The sequence below is a fragment of the Emydura macquarii genome, unplaced genomic scaffold (assembly GCF_026122565.2).
Source record: "Emydura macquarii macquarii isolate MOO-44397 ecotype Brisbane River unplaced genomic scaffold, CSIRO-AGI_Emac_v2 contig_1790, whole genome shotgun sequence".
Lineage (NCBI taxonomy): Eukaryota > Metazoa > Chordata > Testudines > Chelidae > Emydura > Emydura macquarii.
The window spans coordinates 25,923,470-25,936,893 of record NW_027131927.1 but is presented as its reverse complement, the minus strand read 5'-3'; the positions used below and the strand labels follow the sequence as shown (position 1 = coordinate 25,936,893).

General features: G+C 41.4%; 1 protein-coding gene across 10 annotated transcripts in view; it reads right to left on the bottom strand.

Moving 5' to 3' along the window:
* The window catches only part of CCSER1 (coiled-coil serine rich protein 1), a 1,029,451-nt gene that overhangs the window by 560,624 nt on the left and 455,403 nt on the right, over positions 1-13,424 (bottom strand). Inside the window, exon 1 of one of the 10 annotated variants that reach the window (XR_010921524.1) lies at positions 5,873-6,009. The exons of the other annotated variants lie outside the window; for them this stretch is intronic. The gene's annotated coding sequence lies outside the window, so the exon portion shown is untranslated. Of the gene's footprint in view, positions 1-5,872; positions 6,010-13,424 lie in introns of those variants that run through there. 10 annotated transcript variants of the gene reach the window in all.

The window sequence follows — 13,424 nt, the reverse complement described above, 5'->3', positions numbered from 1 at the left end:
TAAAAATGGTGCATTTAATGTTTATCAACAACATATATAAATGTTACAATAAAGTTATTAACACACATAGGCCAAAACTAATGTGATACCCCATGAACCTGCAAACTACTTTGATGGGGATAATCAAGGTATTTCACGATATAATAATAATGTGGATTTGGTGTATGTCACTTTCCAAAAGACAACTCTCAATTTTAAGAAATATTTAGCTGTTCTCTTTAAACCACTCAGTGTTCTTAGTGGTACTCCAGTTCCTGGAGTTGGGTGATTGTGAGAATCTCAGCTCTCATTTTTAATAAAAGTCAGTCTCTAGCCCTCCTGGTTGCAGGGGGCAATCTTGAAAAATGAGAACCGTCAGTGCTCAAAAGCAGAAGATAAAACAAAAGAAGAAGTGTTAAAAATAAATACATACATAAATCTCAAGATATTTTTGGGCCTAACTCATGATTTTTGAAAACCTGGGGTTGGTAATTCTGTGTACAATATACCTTGGAGGGTAGTTGCATATCAACCTATCAATAATGTTTTGTCAAACTGCAACATCATTCTTTGGGATAAGTGGGAATGCCTGAACATTGCAGCCTTGATCACGCACAGCTTACTACTTATCTAGGACTTGAAAAAACTACTTTCCATCTCACCAAGGAGAGTAAGAAGCTGTCCTGGATGAATGCCCTGAATGCTGTGGAATTGGAAATTCTAGTTCTTAATATTGCGAAGAAATTTTCCAAATAATCACCAAGTTTAAGCCTCCTATGTTTTTGGCTTTACGGACAAACAGCTACAAAGCCCCTTTGCCTATTCAGAGCTTTCCCAAGCTAGAGCAAAATAAAAAATGACTAGGAGTCGTGTCAATTTCCACTGCAAAGGTTGTGAATTCTGCCTGTAGCAATGAACTGAAAACAAAAACCACATCAGTTTCACTCTGCTGCTACTGGAAGGGAAAGCTATTCAGTGGAGGAGGTGGCCCCCTAAAAAAAAAAAAAAAAAAAAAAAAAAAAAACCACACAGGCTGGATGAAAGAGTAGTTGAGATCACCCACCTGCACAGTAGCAAGGAGGCTGAGAGCAGCAAGAAACAGTGTCTCTCTCTCACACACACACACACACACACACACACACACACACACACACACACACACACACACACACACACACACTCCTCTTTTATCAAACAGTAGGTTCTAGAGTGGGTGGAAGAACAGAAATCTCCTCCTTCCTTTTGGGGGTCAGAAAGAGCTTTTTGGGTGGGGTTTCAGACACTGGAGGCCGATACAAAAGATCCTGTGGAATAGGGTTATAAAGGCTCATCCCCAGGTTAGCAGGGAAAAGATTAGTGCTCTCTCTGTAGGAAAAGCCACTGATACCGGACATTTCTGCAGTGGTGAACAGGGGAGTGGGGCAGAGCCAATGACAGGGAACTACAGATTTCTCTAGAGTGTATCTATTAGGGGGGCTAAGGAGAAAGCTAGAAAGTTTTTCCTTCACTTTGGTTGACCTGATCAAGCCAAGCTGTACATCACTTTTGACCCAGATGAAGCAGCTGTATTTTATGTCTGTTTAGGACTTGTGTTTGGCCCTTGAAGCAGTTTAAGAACTTAGGAATTCCCATATTGGATCAGTTCAGTGCTCCATCTACTGCAGTATTCTGTGGCCAATACCGGGTACTTCAGAAGACATTGCAAAGAACACTGTATCAGACAGTTAAGGAACAAGAGAAATTTCATCTTTAGTCAAACAGTTGGACATTAGCTTATATTCTGAAGGATGAGAATTTGCACCACCTCCAAATCGTGTTTGTGTGTTTTAATACGTCTGTGTATGTGCAAGATATATGTATTTTAAATCCTCATAGTTATAACTCTGAATGTTCTTAGCCCATATAAATCTCCAAACTTTTACTGAAACCTGATAATTACCTTGGCTGTCTTATGGAAATGAATTCCACAAAAGAATTGTTTTCTTCCCTTTTCATAACATCACACACATTTAAGGGGTCTGAATATTATTCAGATGTGGTCCAAGAGGTTCTTAATCTCTCAGAGTATTTAAATAGGAGTTTGATTCAAGAAAGGTATTTTTAGAAATATGTTTAATAAAAAAAAAGCAATTAAGAGTAAGGGAGAGAGACTGGTAAGTCTGCCCCCTTAAGGGTAGTAGTATCTAGCGCTCAGCCCACCCCGCCACATTCTAAGGTTTTGAAAGGTTCAGCACACACACATGGACTTAAGTTATACTGATACAGAGAAAGCAGTTATGGGAATAAACTGTGCTTGTGAGGATATCCTATCGTTGTGTCTTTAGGGGAATGAAACCTTGCAAAATGGGTGTGGCGAGGCTCCCCCTCACCCAACCAATTTGGGATAAGCTGGGGAAAAGGGATCTGCATGAATGCTGTCTCTGCCCACATGGTAGGGTAGATTCCTTCAAGAGTATGTGGCTTCTCAATTCTCAGAGCCTGAGGAATAACTGGGGGGAAAGAGGTCAGCTGAGGGAGAAGCAGGCTATTTTACAACCAAGCTCCAGCGAGAGGGAGTGACCATTTGAAGCAGAACCCCAGCTTCAAGAACGTGGTGGGCAGCAGGTCTCCTGAATTCAGATGAGAGCAGACCAAGACTCTTGTATGGACTGAGAGCAGGGTGACCTGGTCTGACTAACTAAAAGTTCGTAAAAAGACTTAATAAAAATCAGATCCCATAAAGGGGGTTATACTTTCTGAACCTAGCGAAGTCTTGATTGACACAACCGAAGGGATGCTGAGTGCACACAAGGAGACATGCATTAGGCAGCACCTTATGACAGTTAGTACCAGAAGTGGGACATCTGAGCAGTGAGACAAAAAACACTTCCCTGAGTGAGAGATTTCCCCCGCACTCCATACCTATGTAGGTAAGGCCAGCAACAACTGTGGGAGGGCCAATTCCTATTTTTTGAAGTCATCACGTAACTGGAACACAACAATCACCACAGATGTTCAAAGAAGTAGGGGCTCATCTAAGCATGTGCACTGACTGCAGAAAAAAAGGGGTATGTAAGATGCATCTGCCATATGTGCACAACAATGAACAGATGAGCCAAGGCAGCTCTGAGGCAGCTGCAAGGCCTCAAACTTTTAAGGACACCCTATTGACCCATAGTGGGAAAAAGACCACTGCTGCGACAAATCAAAGGACTGAGAGGATTGACTGTGAAGACTAAGGTCAATGTTTCAGGTGTGGGAAAATGAGGCACATAGAAAGGCACTGCCCTGTTAAAAGATTAAACTTGCAACATATGGGCCATGGCTTTGGGGAAACTAGGAAATGCAGAAGTGCACGTGGGGGTACTGAAAGCAACATGGTCTCATGTGCAAATATAAAAATAGGAAAAAGTGCCATGGAGTCCACGCTGGCCACAGGTTAAAATAAATTCCTTGGCCATATTCTCACAACTCGGAAGGAATCCAGATAAATTGGCAGGGGAACCAAGTCAGTCCCTGGGACAAGCAGAACTGCCACACAAGAAGAGTCTTAATAACTGGTCTAAAGGACAGCTGGGGAAGCTGAGTTAGTAATTTACCCAGGAATCAGAAGAACCCAGATATTACTGATAACCAGAATAAACAAAGTCTGAGAGCAGGTACAATTGTTTTCTATACATATCAAAGGGATAAACACCAGGGAAGGAGAGGAATTTATCCAACAGCCAGATATTAACTTGATGTTTAGGAAATTAGATGAAGGTTTCACTCAGAGGACTGGGAACAGTCTTCCGAGTTACTACAAGACTGATCTTGATAAGTTTATGGAGAGAATCTCATGCCATTGTAGTCTTGCCCACATGCTCACCACTTAACTGATCTCCATATTGGGGATTGGGAAGGAATTTCCCCCCAGATCAGACTGGTGGAGATCCTGGGGTGTTTTGCCTTCCTCTACAGCATATGGCACGGTACTTCAACTAGAATAAATGGTGAATTCTTTGTAACTTAGAAGTTTTTAAATTACGATTTGAGAACTTCAGTAACTTAGCCAGAGGTAATGAGTCCATTACAGGACTGGGTGGTTGAGGTTCTGTGGCTTGCAGTGTGCAGGAGCTCAGACTACATGATCATAATGGTTCATTTGGGCATTAATATCAATGATGTCATCAAACAACTGTTCAAATTGCAGGCCCAGATGAAGGTTTTCTATCAGGAATGTGAGGGTTGGTTGAAGTGGCTTGACACACTAACACATGAATTAAAATGGAAATGCTTCCTGGTACTGGTAGAACTGGGCACAGACCATGAGTGAACAAAGCAGATATGGGAAGTGATTACTTTAAGTCGACTTATTAAGTTAAGATGCTCCTACATGGCAAAACAAAAACAAAACTTGCATCCCAGAAAAGCCAGGCAGTTCAATAACGGTTCAGGAAAGCTGAACCAAGTAGGCAACTTTGTCACGTTAGTTGGCACTGTAGCAGTTTGGAAAGCTCACCTACAGCCAACCCAAGGGTTGCTGCAAGGAAAGACACCAGAGACTAAGTCTCAATGTCTGGCTGGAGCTGTTAGAGGCTGAGAAGAACCTCTTCCAACAGCAGGTTGCTAAAGGAGCTGAATGGAACAGAGGCCTTGAAAGAGAGACTGCCCACTTGGAAGACAGGCAGAACTGGAGAACTGCTGCTCCTCTCACAACAAGGGCAAGTGGGAACAGGCTGTGAAGTCTGCAAGCGAGAACTGCAAGTAACTGAGCCCAAAAATGAGCAACAAACTAGGATCAACTAAGCAAGAGCATCATCCCTTGGCAAAAGAAATGATGAATGTGAGTTGAGACACCACAACCAGAGAGCTCTAATTCCAGCCAACGGGCGGTGAGAAGGAACTGAGTGGGGTCAGAGCAGCACCGCCTCATAGAGCCAGGGGACAGGCTACAGATATGGGCCATGAGCACTGCCCTCTACAGTACCGCTAGGCAAAAGGCTCCAGCATGACACCCCTAAGTGGAATACACATCTGCGTCTATTCGAAGAACTACTTATTGCATAAAATTCTTCAGTAATTTAGGAGAAGTTAGCAAAACTTAATCCTACTGTTTAATAATCTTTTATAATACATTAGCCTATTATGTATTCCCCTTTTGTTAACTGCTTCCAATTGTTCAATAATCATCTCCTTACATAAAAACTATATAGGCGGAGAACAAATTTAGGACACAAAAATAATCATTCCTTTCCTGAAATCAATAACAGAATCATTTGATATACGCTATAACAGAAAATAAAGCAAAAATTTAAAAAACACCCTGAAAATGCATAATTACCACTTGAGTTAAATTGTATAACTTGCAGTTTTGTTCAATGACTTGTCAAAAAGCAACCCAAGCCTAAAAACATTTTTTTTTTTAAATATAGGATCAAAAGACACGCTTTGTCTTTGGCTATCACACTACGCATTCCCTCATTAATAAACTTTTTCAGACTAATGAGGTTTTGTAACTTTTTATGGATGACTATTAAAGAATATGCATTAAAACAGTTTAAGAATCTTCCATGTCTGAACCTAGTTATTTTTGTGCACATAAATTAAATAAATCACAGTTTCCTGAGATACAGCAAGCAGAAAGAAATGCTTTTCTTTAATTTTTTTGATGGACACAGGCAAAATACAGCAGCAATGCTTTGGGAACCTCCATAAAAATTATTTCAATAATTAAAGAAGAAATGTAGAGACGGAGGGACTATAAAGGGGTCTGTACTTCCCCCTTACTGCTCTGGGCTTCTTCCACAAACCACACGCAAATGCAGTTTTGTGTTCCTACTAGTGCTCTTTATTTACAGGTTTTTCTTCCCACCACCAACTATTCACAAGTCAGGGTCCACAGAGACTCCAACACCAGATCAGGGCAGCTCACCTCCACCTGAAATTTCTCCCTCTCACTCCTTCCAGCTACTGCTCATACTTCAGTGAGTCACTGCTCAGCCTCCTGAGCTCCTTCCTGCAAGCTTTTATTGGGCCTGTCTGCCTAAGGAGCCTCACAGCTGCTCCTAGTTACCCAGTCAGGCAGGCTCACTCAGCTGATTCTATTCCCTATTTAATTAGGGCTCCAGGGGCAGGGAGCTGGCTTCACCCTCAGTGCTCCACCAGAGCCCTGTCACAGGGACCTATGACAGACACATATTTAACTTCATGTACAGAGTCTCCTTTAGTTCAATAGAACTATTCCAACAAATAAAGTTACTCATGAAGAGAAATATTAGCAGGAATTAGGGCCCACTTCAACAATGCCACACTAATTCATAATACACTTGTTGAATGGAGCCCTATTTTCTCTTGTTCAAGAAAGCTCTAGAAAGATCAGAAGCCTATGTTTTCAAAAGTGACTAGTAATTTTGGGTGACCAAATGGAGATATTAAAAAGATCTCATTTTCAAAAATGGGTGGCTTATCGCTGTCTCAAATTAAAATGACAACCACAAACTGAGGCACCCAAAACTACTAATCACTTTTGAAAATTTAGCCCTGAAACATTCAGTGTATTTCAGGAAATGTGAAACACTCAGAGGGTCCTTGTTCCAGTCAGAATTTGCACAGCTTACAAAAGAAGTCTAGATCCTTCATTATTAAGGACTTGACCTTGCCAACTGTTACTCATGTGAAAGTCTCACTGAAGCCAGTAAAATTACTTGGGAAGTATTTGCAGGACTTAGCCATAAGAGGTAGCCAATCCCTTTTCCTGCCTCCCCCCCCCCAAAAAAACCCCAAAACAAACCACACACACCAACCAGAAACCTGGAACATGACTATTAAAAACAAATGTTCATTCTCATTGAAAGAGTTAGCAGGACAGCCCTGGTATAGCTCAAAGACCAATCAAGCAAGATAAAAACTAAAATAAAAGACCACTGCACTCGTAATGTCCACAGAGATTAACGAGTGTCAGAAAAGGAAAACAGAAGACATTTCTGAACATGATATAAAGTAATAAATAACTCACTTTATTTTGAAACCTGTTTGGCCAAGAGGCAAAAATAGTGAACACTGTGACCCATGACATTTTCAGCAGAGAAGCTAGAGTGTTTTCCAGACAGTAGCTTTTAAGTAATATCAGACCTTGAAAAAGGTAAACATGAAACACTCAGATTTCTGCAGCAGCGAAAGTGCTCACTGATTTAACATAATGAGGGCCCCAACCCAACCAGTGAGTAAAGGGTAGGTTGCAGGATTGGGGTTTTGGGCAATACACAAAATATCAACAGTTACAATTTAATAAATGAAGATATCAATCAAGTACCTGCAACAGGAGAAGCAGGGACACAATTATGCTGGGAAAAATGATAAAAGTGCACCATTAGCAAAATATATAGACAACCACATTCATATTATCAATATCTAATCTACAAATTGCTTGAAACACACTCAACAAAACCTATGTAACCGGATGTGATACTAACAACTGCAGAATATTAAACACAACAAACCATAGTGAAGTCTATTCTGTTTAAGTTCTTGTCAGCAGGGCATCAGAGTGCATTTCAGTGCCTTTATGAATTAAGTGAAATGACTGTCAGGTGTGGTTCATCTGTTTGTTATCTCTCACTGTCTCCCCAGAGTGAAAACAGTGTGTGCAGTGCAGTGCTTTGGTCTTGTAGAATTTTATTTGTTTTAAATGTTCACATTGCTCTGGGTTTATGTTCGAGAAGCCAGGTTGAAGAAGTGAACTTTGCATTTGTAACAGAAGGTAGTGATTGTGATGGCCTTTAATTTGTTTAGAAGTTCATTGCACAATTTCAGATTGGCCCTTACAAAAAGTCTGTATGCTGCAGACAAACTTCACCCTCAGGGTAAAGAGTTCTATTTTGCCACAGAAGGTGTGTCAATCAAAGCCCTCATCCCAGAGTTTTAGACCATCTTTTTAGATAGGCTGTGCCCACACCATTTAGCACCTTCAAGATATGGATTGAAATCTTGACCCACTCAGTGAAATTGAATGGAGTTTATAGCATAAGATCAATTTGCATTTTTTGAACATTGTGGTTTCTACTGCTTTCTCATTTGATGATATTTATTGTTAAAGATGATTGATGGTTCATTGGACAAGGGGTAATGAAATTTACTGTTCTCATGATAATTTAAAGATCCTTCCCAGAGAAATAGGCTTTTGTCTTTACCATAAACTTGCCATTCAGGCAAAAAGATTCATGGTGGACTTTTGTTCAGATAAAAGACTATATCATTGTGGCTTTATATATGTGTAGGACTATATTAATCTGAGATGTAAGCAAGTACAACTCCACTGAAGTTAATGAATTTACACTAGAACAAAATTTGACTTGTTATCTATACTTGTCCTCCTACAGGAACACACAGGTTACTTGAGCATGGCTTTCATGTATTTTAAAGAAACCTCATTAATGTACTTCCAATATCATTATTTAATAACAAAACTGAATTTGGCCCAAAATATATGATCCACTATCACTGCTGTTGAGGAAAGTTAATATATCTATTCCCCACCTTACTAGTTCCCAATATGGGCTCTACATTACAAACCATGTTTTTCCCCCTGAACTCAAAGCACTGTAAAGGTTCATGTCATTTCTCCAGCCAAACAACTGTGCATTGCCTCAGCATTAGACCACAGAGGCTGCTGTTTGAGTATTACCTAATTAATTGTTTTCTAAAAATGGCTTCAACCATTGCTACACTTGGGGGAAAGTGGACAGCATGAGTGAGGAGAAACATGTCTGAGAAAAAGCAATCTGTGTCCCCATGAGTATTTCAGAAAGAGTCATAAACCACTATGCCTGACCTCCAGGGCATTACATGTTTGTTTTTGTTTGCTTTCTTGTTTGTTTTAAGAAAATACTCCATGTTTTATATAAATCTTACCACAAGATTGACACACTTGTTTGTCCATTAACTAGGCTGCCAGACTGGAGTGTGAAAAAAAGTCTCCAAAGCATGGATAAGTAACGTTCTCTGTTAGTATGAGAAACTGACAGATTCCAGAGAGAAGATTCAAATCTCTGACATTTAAATGTTATCCTATTTATTAGAAGTAATTTGGATAAAAATCTGTGTGTACCTTTCACGCTTGGTAAATTACCTAGATGGAATACTTTCTGAAGTATCTGGGTCTAATAAATAACTCAACAAAAATAATTCCACTCATTTTATATTCAATCAAGGCCTAGATTAAACTACTGATCCATGACAGTACCTTTGGACTTGTCTAAATTTTCACCTATTCCTTAAGAATCAGTCACCAATGAAGTATCCAAACAAACTGAAATGATTGGAACCTAAAATCTGCCAGACTGTCTTGAAACAAAAACAAATTACCGTTCAGGTGTGGTTATTTGAGATCATCAGACAAGGACAGATACAATCTAGCTTTGAAAATAGCAGGTACAATGGAATGTTCTGTCCCGTTTTTAATGCAGAGAGTCACTATGATTTTTGAAGAATGGATTTCATTAGGAATTTATGACTAAAGGAATCTGATTTCTCTTAATGGAAGAGTATATCTAAATCCCTAGATTATTTTGATAATCTCAGTATTTATTGCTACACTGTATTATATATGGTATCTAATCCTTTGCATTTATATTTTCAAAAATTTGTACAAACAGCCAACTGACAGTCAGATAAAACTAAAAACATTTTATATGATGAAAGGCGTTGCTTTTCAGCCAACTAATCAATAGTTGAAGACTTTCTAGACAACAGGATACAGTAGAAAATGTGAAGGTTTAAATCTGTTGTAATCGGTGAGATGAGCATTTCAACATCTTCTTCCAGGGTTCTGCAAAAAGCAAAACCCATTTGAAAGCTAACGGTGAGTCCCTGCCATGACTAGGAGAAATATAGTTTAAGTCAATTTCCATTTAGTAATTCATATTTTGGGATAGAATCTTTGAAAGGTTAATTTGCCTTAAATGAAAAGGACTATTTGACCTACAAGGTCATTTCAGCAGGTTGTTATAGGCCATCATCAGTAAAGGGTATATTTTTATTCTCACACACACACAGAAATAAAACCCCCTCTGACCACACACCCATGAACCCGCACTTCGGGTCTTCAAACAACACCCTGACCTCTCCAAGCTCATCATCAGAAGGAAGCTCCCCACAGACCAGGACACACTAACTCAAAGTGGCACCAGACCTGTCAGAACAACAGATACAAAACCTCCACTGCTACAAAGATCAACACCTCCCACAACACACCTGTCAAGATCCATGGATCCTACACATGGCTATCACAGATGTGGTGTACCTCACTGTGGAATCAGAAAAATATCACTGACAATATACCTTAGTCTGAAACTGTGATAGAAATGCTAAGTTCAAGTGGAATGTCTTAGCCCTACCATCCACAAGCAAATTCATTAGTCTATGTTGCAGAACTTATCCACCTTTGAAGTTCGAGCACAGACATCTCCTGTCAGATAAGTTAGTAAGTGTCTGTGCATGATCCAAGACTTCCTGGCACCAGAAGACCCATTTAGACAGGCTAGCACCTGGAGCACCCCATGGTGTTCTGTAATCACCTTACTTGTGGGTAATAACCTGTTAATCAAACTCCACTATACAATCTATATGTAAATGAATTTAAGACAAACCCATATAAGTCTTTTGTTTTTGGTAGCAAGGGAAAGTGCCAGTGATCAGCACAGAGACGTGCTGCCTGGGCTTCCCTATAGCTATAGCTGTTTGTGTGTGTGACACAAATAAAACTCTACTCAATCTAACCCTAAAAGAGAAGCTGCGTGATCTTTGGTGCCGTGACTCGAATCTCCAAGTGCTGGTATCATCCAGGAAGGACCGCAGACCGTTCACCACTGAATCCCAGGCACCACTCAAAGGTAAGAGACCTTTTAAATCTCTATTCGGGGTTTCGGAGGAGGGCTGCCCGTAGGCTTCCTATTTGAGAACAGCCAAGCGAGATCTGAACTTTGTTAAGAGTCAAGGTGAGCTTTAAAATTGTCTGTCTCTGGAAAGCATGCAGGGAGAGTCTGGGGGTTCGCACTGCGGGCTGAGGATGCTATCAGGTCCTCACCTCACCAGTGTTGCGGGCTGAGGATCAGGTCCTCACCTCGGCAGTTTTAAGCATTGCACCCAGAACACATTAAGGTAATGTGTGAGACCCAAATGATTGTGCTTAGTGTGATATATCAAGGGCAGAGGGCGGCAGGAGAGTCAGCAAAGGGAGGTATATCAGCCCTAGGATGATCAGAGCTTTATTCCCTGCAGCCTAACTGGAGTCATGAGGGGGCAAGTGGGAGCCAGCTGAGGCCAATTAGGGATCAGCCAGGTGCTCCATTAAAGGGCTCTGCCTCAAACACACAGGGCACAAGGTGGAGGAAGCAGAGATGTTGTGTGGAGTGAAACAGCAGACTGAAGTAGCGAACTGTGGGCGAGCGGAGGAACCCTGAAAGGAGGTACTGAGCCCAGCAAGGGGTGGGGCAAGGACATTGGGCTGGAGAGGCCAGAAAGACTGAGGGGGGAAGTAGTCCAGGGGAAGGGACTGCGGCTTCAAAGTACAGAGCCAGCAGTATACCGCTGCGGTTCATAGGGCCCCTGGGCTGGGACCCGGAGGAGCGGGTGGGCCTGGGTCCCTACACCCCTCCCCCAGGGAAGATGGGGTGACAGGCACTTTCCTGGGCGCCCCCCCAGGAGCAAAGCACGAGATCCACTAGAGCGAAGCCGGCCATCGGCCACATTAGCTAAATGAGCTGTTGACCAGGTCTTGGTCTAAGGCAAGTTCTAGCTGCCCTGAGTCCACTGCAAGCCTTGTTGGTGAAGACCGGTGAAAGTCAAGTAGCAAGGGGGCCTTGCCTGAACCTAGTGACCCAACGGACAGGTGGAGTGTTTGCAGCCGCAAGGCTATCCCTTTCCCTTCCCTGATTCATGAGCCTCCTTAGGTCCGTTGTCCAAGATACCTTAGCCTCGGTCGCTGGACGGGCCTAGGATTTGGACTTCTGTGACTTTGGAGGACCCCTTTTGTGTCTTGTCTCCTTCCCAAATCCCCTCCCGCTAAATAAGCATTCTGTTATCTGGTTCATTCACCTCAGCAACATTGCGGACTGAATTGAAACGGTGCGGATCCCTCGATAAGCCATTCCTGTGTATGAGAGAGTAATAATGGGGACAGGGCAATATGGGCAAGTGTCAGGTCCCCCAAAGGGAACCCCACCGTATTATCTAGTACGCATTACTCTACCAGGACTTGCAAGTTTCTGGCAAAATGACACTCTTATACCAGAAGTGACCCAGCCAGGCAATTCCCCAACATGGGAACATTTGATTTGGATAAGATAATGCATTTGAGAAAAGCGCTAGAGTCTCATGGATCCAAAGTACCCCAGTTATAATGGGATGCATTTTTAATTGATATGATGAAGCTTCTAAAAGTCACAAACTTGGAATCTCAGACTCCCAGGAAAACTAAAACAGTAGTTGAGGGAGGTTCGGGTCTAACATCTGTAAGACCCCTCTGTATGCCTGTCTGTCTCTCTGTATGCCTGTCAGTGTGTGAGAGTGTAAATGAAAGTACCCATTGAAATATGTGCCTCTGTAATTGTAGTATTGATACAATGTTAATACTGTTTTCCTAGTGTTACATTATTAATACTATTTCACTAAGTAAAAAACAATATAGATTTATTAGTGTTAATACTTTTTCTATTTGCAATAAACGTGGCTTGTTGCCTTATCCCCTAAAAAGAGAATGCGAAGGGAGAAAACATACCATGGTTATTGTGAATATTGTGGGTGCACACTCCAAGGAAACTGTCAATTTCAATAGCAAGGAGCTGGTGTGCCTGCCTGTTAAACCCCATATTTGTCAATTTCAACAGGGTAGAAGTCTGTGTGCCTGTCTGTTGGAGAGCCTGGAATAGGGCTCGATATTTGTCAATTTCAACAGTGCAGGAGTGTGCCTGTCTATTGAAGAGTTTGAAACAGCTTAGTAACTGTCCCAAATCAAAGCACATTAGAAATCCACTGTGCATCAACAAAGTAATTTTGCAGTCCCCTGGGATAAGAAACTGGTTGCCAGCAACCAGAGGACTGACCACCAAAAAAAAAAAAAAATCCAAAAATAGGTTTCCACAGGGGAGGAATTTAAAATCCTGACCTCTCTGTCATTTATACAAGAGGAAACTCCTTCTCTGCTTTGCAAAATTTGGTCCCAATCTGTGGACAAGACAAGCATTAGTAGATGTCCATGCAGTTTCCAGTTTAGAGGATAAATTGGCCCAGTACCTGGTGGTATATAACCTGTTCAGCCCAAGCAAAAGGGAAATTGAGGTACACCACATTGTGAAAAAAAATCACTCTAAAAACCTTAAAAGGTAAAAGCCATTACAAACCTGGCCTGCCTATAGAACAAAACACAGGAAAATGAGGGTAATTTGTCTGTTTTGCCTGAAATCAAAAAAAGATAGAGGTATTCTAAG